The 8,783-nt window shown below is 35.7% G+C and overlaps 1 pseudogene; it reads left to right on the forward strand.

Annotated features, from left to right (window-relative positions):
* Window positions 1-8,154: 8,154 nt before the first annotated feature.
* Window positions 8,155-8,272, forward strand: LOC123325471 (annotated as a pseudogene).
* The last annotated feature ends 511 nt before the right edge of the window (window positions 8,273-8,783 follow it).

The following is an 8,783-nucleotide window of genomic DNA, read 5'->3' on the forward strand; positions in this document are numbered from 1 at the left end:
TAGTTTGACCCAAGTGCCATGAGCATCAGAAAAAATCCCTCAGAGATTGAAAACAGTAAGAATAAATTTCTTGGGGAGCCTGGGTGGCTCAGATGGTTAAGCGTCTGCCTTCGGCTCAGGTCATGATCCCAGGGTCCTGGGATCGAGTCCCGCATCGGGCTCCCTGCTAGGCGGGGAGCCTGCTTCTCTCCCTCTGCCTCTGCCTCTCTCTCTCTCTCTCTCTCTGACTTTCATGAATAAATAAAAAAAAAATTTTTTTTTAAAGAATAAATTTCTTGCCTCTTCATAGCCTTACTGCCCCCAAACAGCACTATCAAAAGTTAACATGAAGCTCCTTGGAACAAGAAAGAAGGACCTGTCATACCTGGGAACTCTTAAACTATTTATTTCAATCTTATCTCTTTGTCTACTGGCAATGTTTCAATTCAGCTCTCCTACTTCCTAAGACAATAAGAGCAGCAACACACAATCAAGTCTTTCAGCTATCATTGAATTTCTCCTCTTTAATTACAAGTTTTAATAGAAGAACAAAGTGGTCATTCCACTCTCTTTTCATATTTCTCATTTATTTACCCCTCAACTCTCTCAAATTTGGCTTCCATCCCTGCTCATCATTCTCTTGAAATAGTTCTGTTCACCTTCCTATTAGTGTATTGAGTTTTTATTCTCCAATATACTCAATACTTGATCTTCTGATTGCATTCAAATGGTCTTTCCATTTTTCAAAACTCCCTTCCCTTGGCCTTGGCAATGGCACATTTACCACTTTTTCTCATGCTCTCTGGTCATTTCTTCCAGTCTTCTTTCCACCTCAACCTTTTCTAGCTGGTTTTGAAATATTGACATTCCTCAAGGCTTGTTCCTGATTTTCACTCTTCTCTCATGTTCCATTGTCTCTTTACACTATCTCATCCATGCCTATGACTTCAATTACTGTCTCTGGGATAATGATTCTAAAATTTCTCTTTCTAGCTCTGAGTTCTCTGAATTCCATACCTGTCGAACTGGCTAGCGAACATCTTCACTTGGGTATCTCAAAGACACTGGCTCTACACGCTAGAATTGAACCCACGGCTTTCTTTCCAAACTTTGCCATCTTCCATTATTTCCTTGTAGGGTAAAGTGACATAATGATACTGAAATTTTATATTCAGAATTTGTGGTGATAGAAATTTGAGTCATCATTAAGGAAGAATTACTCAAAAGATAAATTTATAAATGGAAACAATTTCTAGAGTGGTCTTATTTCAGTAAGATGGCTTCTCAATTGTTGCAGGATATTCCAGGCAGTTGAATTAAAGAAATTTCATTTTGTTCATAATATCTTGATGCAATGTTAGTTTTTTTTTAAATGACTTTACAACTTGTGTTGTCAGAAAAAAATATTTTTCTGAAGTCATGCAGTGATGTAAATATAGGACATCTTCATTTGGATGAAATTCTTATAGGAATTATAATTAAAAAATACAAGGGGATGCTTTAAAAATATGTATCATGCCATTTTATTTAAAAACAATTTTTAGTAAAATTGGAGGAAATGAGAAAAAATCATTTGGCATATTACATTTTGGATCTCCTGAGCAGGATCATATTAATAATAGAGTCACTACTATCAAGATTAAGGAAGATGTCCCATTAATTTTAATTAAGTAAACCTGCCTATGGATTGCCTTTTGAAAAAAATACTTAAGAATTTTATATCTCCCTTCAAATTACTGACACAGACAGAGGTGTGAGGTCATTTCTTAGACTTTTTCATCGCACCCAAAGTGAAAGGGATGTGGAAGCATGATGAGAATCAGCCTCATTTGCCCATTTTGAGCTTAATAAGGCACTTTTACACAGATACTTAGGGCTCTCTTGTGACTGCACTAGTTCTAATTAATGCTTGCCACCTATCATCCCTGGGCTTAAGAACGAAACCAAGAGAATCCCCTAAGGGGGAGGAAAATGAATTTTTAAAAATATCTCTCAGAAAGATTTGATATAAGTACTTTATAAAAACAATATGAAATGACTGAAAATATGTCTATATGGTTTTCATTAATATGCTCACATTCACGCTCTATTTGAAATAAATGAGCATTTCTTTCCATGTATGATGCAAACATTATGGGCAAGTCACATTTTAATTTCATACTTGATGTTTCAGCTTATGCTATGTTTTTAGTTAGTGCTGGCCTATTAAGCTGCTAATTTATCTACTGTTGTGAAGACCTCTGGAAATGCTGCTCCATAAATAATAGAGCAGTGATCCATAACCACCTCCCCTGTAACAGCATCGGGTCCACTGCAGCTAATAGGAACGAACTGCCGGTTGCTAGGTGCCAAAATGCTGCTTGCCTATTTAGGAAGTGATATAGTTTTGTCTCCCTGCTAAGATGACAAAACTGTAATTAGAGATTAATCAAGAGCTACATTAGTGCCACAGTTTCCTGCAGTCTGACTTTTGTTGCCCACCAGCAGTTAAGTGCATCTGCCTGTATTTACCAGTTCTCTGGAGATTTAGAAATTTATTGTCATATTTACAGGAACAGCTGCCGTGCAAGTTGTCAAATCATAAAGAACTAACTCAAGAGAATGCATATAATTAACTACTCTGTCTTTAGTCTATTTATTTTTAAAATGAGGCTTCATTTAAAAAGATTAAATAGCATATTACATAACCAGCTATTTTTTTTTTGTTCTTGGATTTTGTTATTTTTCATTAAAACATTTCCACAGTAATTTGTACTGAATAAATAAAGATCAATTCAAATATTGGAAGGGAGACAAATACATGCTGGTAGCAAAGGAGGCTTGAATCTTGTGATTTTTCTGGGAGCTGGGTTGGTGATATATGTTAACATCATTTAAGATTTATACTGCTCTGTTTTTTTAAGAAAAATAATGCTGAGTTATTATGGAATTGATCTTTAAGTTTCATTTGCTATTCCTTTAGATTTTTTGCTATGTGTGCTTTGGGACAAATTATTCTGTCATTTCTATTTACATATGTTGCATTTTTATTTTTTCAAATGCTATAATATTTGGGCATGTTAATCACAAGCATTTTTCTTTGTTGAAAGCCTGATACTCAGGTGGATTCTTGGTTTAGTTGATTACCATGGCAAATATAGTGTGAAAATTAAGACTATTGAAATAATTTTAATCTTAAATTATAAGGTTATGAACAACAGTAAGTAATGAATGTCTTAGTATTTCTATGTTTATGTTTATATGCAATTATCTTAAAACTTGAAGTGGAATTAAATATAATATGTATTTTTTATTGTTTTAGCAGTTTTAGTAAACAGTTTTGAGTGAAATAATTGGAAAATTATATTTGTATAAGCACACTTTATAAAATTATATACATATCACACACAGACACAACACACTTGTTTAAGCATATCCATAGTATGTATATTATTTTACATTTAAAGAAAATACACTTTGATTCCATTTTGATTCTTCTAGCTTACATCAGAATTTTGGAGCAGTTGTAATTCATTCTAATATTCAATCTGTTAATATAAAACTAGTGCCATTAGAACTTGGAAGTCTTTAATCATCTTAAAAACTAAAAGTTACTTCAAAATAAGTTGAGGTTTTATGCTCAGACTTTAATTATATTGCTGTTATTTCACGTATAAAATTCTCTTAGATATCCATTTCACTAATTTTGGACCCCATAGGGAAAGTATAATTTTCTCAGGGTCCTTGATGCTTTATTTACTCTTCTTCCCTAAAAGCAAGGAAGAAAAAATTGATTGTTATTGCTGTTATTGTTACTGTTTCTAAAAAAATGCATAATATACAAGCATATGTATATATACACACACATATTCAGATAAAAAATTTGTCAGAAGTCTTTAGAATTATAATAAGAAAGAACTATAAGATCAGTTACAGAACAATTTGTGCTGTCAAATTTATTTTGGAGTTTGCATTTCTGTTTTCAGACTAATGTGACAAACTTCTGTGTTTTCAAGAAATGTTAATTTAGAAAAATATGAAATAGAAGAAATGAAATAGAGGAAGAAATTTTGCATCTGTTACTGAAAGGGCCTCCCAGGGATGGAATTGAGAGCTTGGAATAGATCCCCGGCTGCTCACTATACTTTTGTTTGCAGTCGAGGGAAGTCTCGATGCCCTAGAGCTTACTCTAACATTGGCTGGCCATTAAAAAAATATGAAATCAGACGTCTGCTGATAACTTATATATATTGGGTTATCATATGATATAATTTTCAAAGAATATGGATTTACTCAAAATACGGTTGAAATCAAATAAGTTCACTTTTGGAAATACCAGAGACTTAATTGATAATTTTGTAATTCATTTAGCTGGCATAGAAAACATTGATTTTGAATAAAAAGACAACATCATTCTTATGTGTGTACTTACAGGTATTTTTTTTTTTTAGATTTTTTATTTATTTATTTGACAGAGAGAGAGACAGCGAGAGAGGGAACACAAGCAGGGGAAGTGGGAGAGGGAGAAGCAGGCTCTCTGCTGAGCAGGGAGCCCGATGTGGGGCTCGATCCCAGGACCCTGGGATCATGACCTGAGCCGAAGGCAGACGCTTAACGACTGAGCCACTCAGGCGCCCCTGTACTTACAGGTATTTTAAATACTAATAATATTTGCTTCAAATAACTTCTTAAGTTTTTAATCACACTGCTGGAGTCTGTTAGTAAATATATATTTTAAAATGTAGAGCGTTATAAAATGAAAACACTATTAAATAGAGTCTTGTGGGAAAAAGTGTAACAAAGCTGTTAAAAATAATTAAGATGAATTTTTCTCCCTCCTCAATATGTTCCCTTCCATTGAAAATATGGTTAGGACTTAGAATTCTTCAGTAATGTTAATTACAGGCAGACTAGTTATAAGCTGAGGTCACAAATTATTTTACATAACATGTCATTATCAATGCAGAAGAGTATTTTTGTGCAATGAAAGAGGGTGTGCTTTAGCAGCTAATCGCTGGACGTGGTTTCATTATTATGTTATTTGTTCTGCAGGTTATTTAAGAAACATCAACAATAATAGAATAAATCTTGTTATTTTTCTGTTAGGGAGAATTCCAACACGAATATTAAAACCGAGGAAATGTCCATGAGGCTTGGGTTATCAAATTCCAAGGATTTAGGGTAGACTGAGGCTGAATATCCTTTCAACTTTGATATGCTAAATACTTCGTATATTAATTCATTTATTAGTGTGATGTGTTAAATAATTTATTAGTTGATTAATTTATTAGTGTTATAAAAGCTATACAAACAATGTCCACCATGATTTAGAGGACTAAACTAAATTCATGGGAGTCAAACTTGTCTTGGGGTTGAATACTATATTTTTGTTTTTTAGTCTCAAGAAAATTAATTTCCTGTGCCTCAATTTCCCCATCTGAAAAAAGTAGAGAAAATAAAATCTAGCACACAGGGTGGTTTGAGGTTTATATTATTTGAAACATGTAAAATGCTTAAGGTTCTTGGCACATATTACTGTTCCAAATATTTGTTTAGATATAATCATTGTTATTATTCCTAAGAGTACCCTTAGAACCCACCCCTGAGACCAGGGTTCTTCTGGGAGCCAGGGCCAAGAGGCTTTGAGTTGCTGGAACTGAAGCTGCAGGAAGAAAGGTAAGGTAGCTGCATCAACAGGGCCCAGGAAAACCACAGGCCACCAAGCACAACCATATCATCTTCACTTTTAATTCCTTCTCTCATCAAAAGTTTCTGGGTGTCTCTGCTGTCTGTTTCTTGGCTTTTCTGACTTTGTCATGTGCAGCCAGCAGGAGAAAGGAACACCAGGGGCAGTCAGCCAGAGAACAAGCACAGAGCTCAGCTGTCTTCCTAGCCCCGTCACCTAGCCCCAGAGCCATGGGTTGGCAGCTTGGTGACCGGGTCTGCAGGCTGGGACAGCAAGGACTGTGCCACATGACAGAGTTTAGTGGACCAATGTTGAAGAGCCACAATGATATCTAACCATGGCAGACAATTCAGAAAGAGGGTGATGCATTTACCCTGGCTGCCATCAGTCAGTATCTCCCATGCCTGAGAAAGCTGGTAGATTCATTCAGCTAAACATGAGGATCAAAAAGAGAGAACAATAAAAATAGACTTGGTGATAGCATGTTCCCTCAGGAAAGCACCTCCAAGAAGACACCAGGCTGCAGAAGAGCCAATGTCAGCAAATGACAGACCAGCAAGGAAGGTTGAGCGCATCAGCAACTGACCAGATGCCTCTAACATGCCAAGTGCAGCCTTGGGGTCCAGAGCCCAAAGCCAGGTACTCCATAGCACTCAGACAGGAATGCAGATGGGGAAGACCCACACGCAGGGGAGAAGACCCACATAACCAGGAGAGTCTCACCTGCTCTGGGATTGTCTGAATTTTTGTCTGGGCAGCAGGATCGGGTCTTCTGTCTATATGCCTTATTCACCTGAAAGAGTCAGAGGATGTGGTTCTTTACTCTCTCACCTTGGGACAGTCAGGACAACCATGCTAAAGTGATAAGGGAAATCTAGTGTGTGCTTTCTATACCCAAAAGAGAGGCTGCTGGTTCCCACACTGAGACTGTCACTTCACAATCAACGAGGAGTGGAGGAGGCACAGGCTATGGAGGGGTCCAGCTGCTGCCCCCAGCCCAGGGGCTGGACTTGCTTTCTCAACACTGCAGATGTCAAAGGCGCTCTGGAGGAGGCAAGATTCTCTACTACCAACAGGAAACAGGCACTCTCACATGCTCCTGGTGGGCAGGTAAACTGGGACAACCTTTCTAGAAGTAAATCTCACCATCAAGTTTTTTTTTTTAATTTTTTTTTTTTTTTTAGATTTTATTTATTTGAGAGAGAGAGACAGAGATAGTGAGAGAGAGAGCACAAGTGGGGAGGAGAGGGAGAAGCAGACTCCCCACAGAGCAGGGAGCCCGATGCAGGGCTTGATCCCAGGACTATGGGACTATGACCTGAGCCGAAGGCAGATGTTCAACCGACTGAGCCACCCAGGCGCCCTCACCATCAAGTTTTAAAATGTACTTTCCCTTCGATCCACTGTTAGGAACTTAGACTTGTAGAAGTATGCCAAAATAAATATACAAGGATGTCCACTCCAGCATTGTTTATAGTAGCCCCCAATTAGAACTAACCAAAGTCTTTATCAACAGGGAGACCAATTAAAAAATATGATAGGGATGCCTGGATGCCTTAGTGCTATCCATTTTAGGACATAATATGATGTAGGATAAAAGATTTTCCTTACTATTAAAGTCAGTTGAGCCGGGATTTTATGTTACTTACAGTCAAAGTGACCTAAACTGATACAAAAGCTGTGGAGATATAAAAGGCATGTTCTGGGCTCTACAAAGCATGAATTGGGATGCAAAGTCAGATCATACTCTGCTACAAACTACAGCTTCAAAATGAGATACAAATGACTGTTAAATATATGAAAAACTCAACCTCACACATAAAGAGAAGTGCATTTTAAAACTACAGTGAGATGCTATTTTTCATCTCCATATTGACAAAGATCAAAAAGCTTGATCACATCCATATTGTCAAGGGGAAATCAGCACACCCATTTGTTGCTGATAGGATTATAAATGGTATAAAGCTATGAAAGGCAATTTGATAATAACTTTCAAAACTAAAAACAGTTCATTTTAGTTTACTAGTTTGGTTACTAGTTACATCATTATTTGTAAATGCAAATTGGCTAAAAACTACCCAATTGCCCATCATAACAGGAACAATTAATAAATGGCATTACATTGATACTGAATTCTATAAAGTCATTAAACACAATGAAACAATTGTATAGGTACTGATATGAAAATACATCAAATAAATATTAAGTGAGAAAAACAAAATGCAGAATAGTACAGAATGGTGTGTGTGTGTGTGTGTGTGTGTGTGTGTGTGTTGGGGGTTATTCTAAAATGTATAAACCATAACTGGAATGATAAACAAGAAACTGATAACATCAGTTGCCTTAAGAAGGGGAGTTAGGTGGATGCAAGGCAGAGGAGGAAGAAAGATGGACTTTCACTATCTATGTCTTTGTACCTTCTGAATTTTGTGCCATGCACTTATATTAGCTATTCAAAATGATTCATTAATAGAAGGAGGAGATAATCACAATAATAAAAGAATAACTAGATAGCTTTTCAGCCTTTTGGCCAAAATCAAAATCAGGTATAGTATCTGTTCTTATCAGTTACTATCTAATATGTTTTCTATCTAATAGTAAAAGGATAACTCAAATTGAAGAATATCACAAGATGTTAAACCAGAAAAATTTATTATTTCTATAAATGCAAAATGAATATTTCCAATATTCATTTAAAAATGTTAATAGAGATGGAATGAGTCTTTATGTGCCTAACATGGAAAAAAAAAAAAAAGAAAATCAGGCAAATACAAAAATGTGTAGAGAAGAAGTTGAGATGTATTTTCACTGCCGTTCTACAACTGCATCGCCATTAATATTCTAATTTGATTTATTGTTAAGAATACACTTACACACAAATATGGAATGTACATATTTATTTACACAAAATTCAGTTATGCAATTGGTTTGTATTCTGATTTGTCCCTTTGTCCCACTTAATATACTTTGAACATTTTTAATGTCATTAAAGAACTTTTAAAAATAATTTTAATGGAGAGATGATTCAATTAATGGATGTAGTATCATTTATTTAACTATTAATCATTAATGATAATTAGAATGCTTACTATTATCACAGACGCACTACAATGAAAATTCTTCCCATCTCCTTAGGATG

The sequence above is a fragment of the Neomonachus schauinslandi genome, chromosome 7 (assembly GCF_002201575.2).
Source record: "Neomonachus schauinslandi chromosome 7, ASM220157v2, whole genome shotgun sequence".
NCBI lineage: Eukaryota > Metazoa > Chordata > Mammalia > Carnivora > Phocidae > Neomonachus > Neomonachus schauinslandi.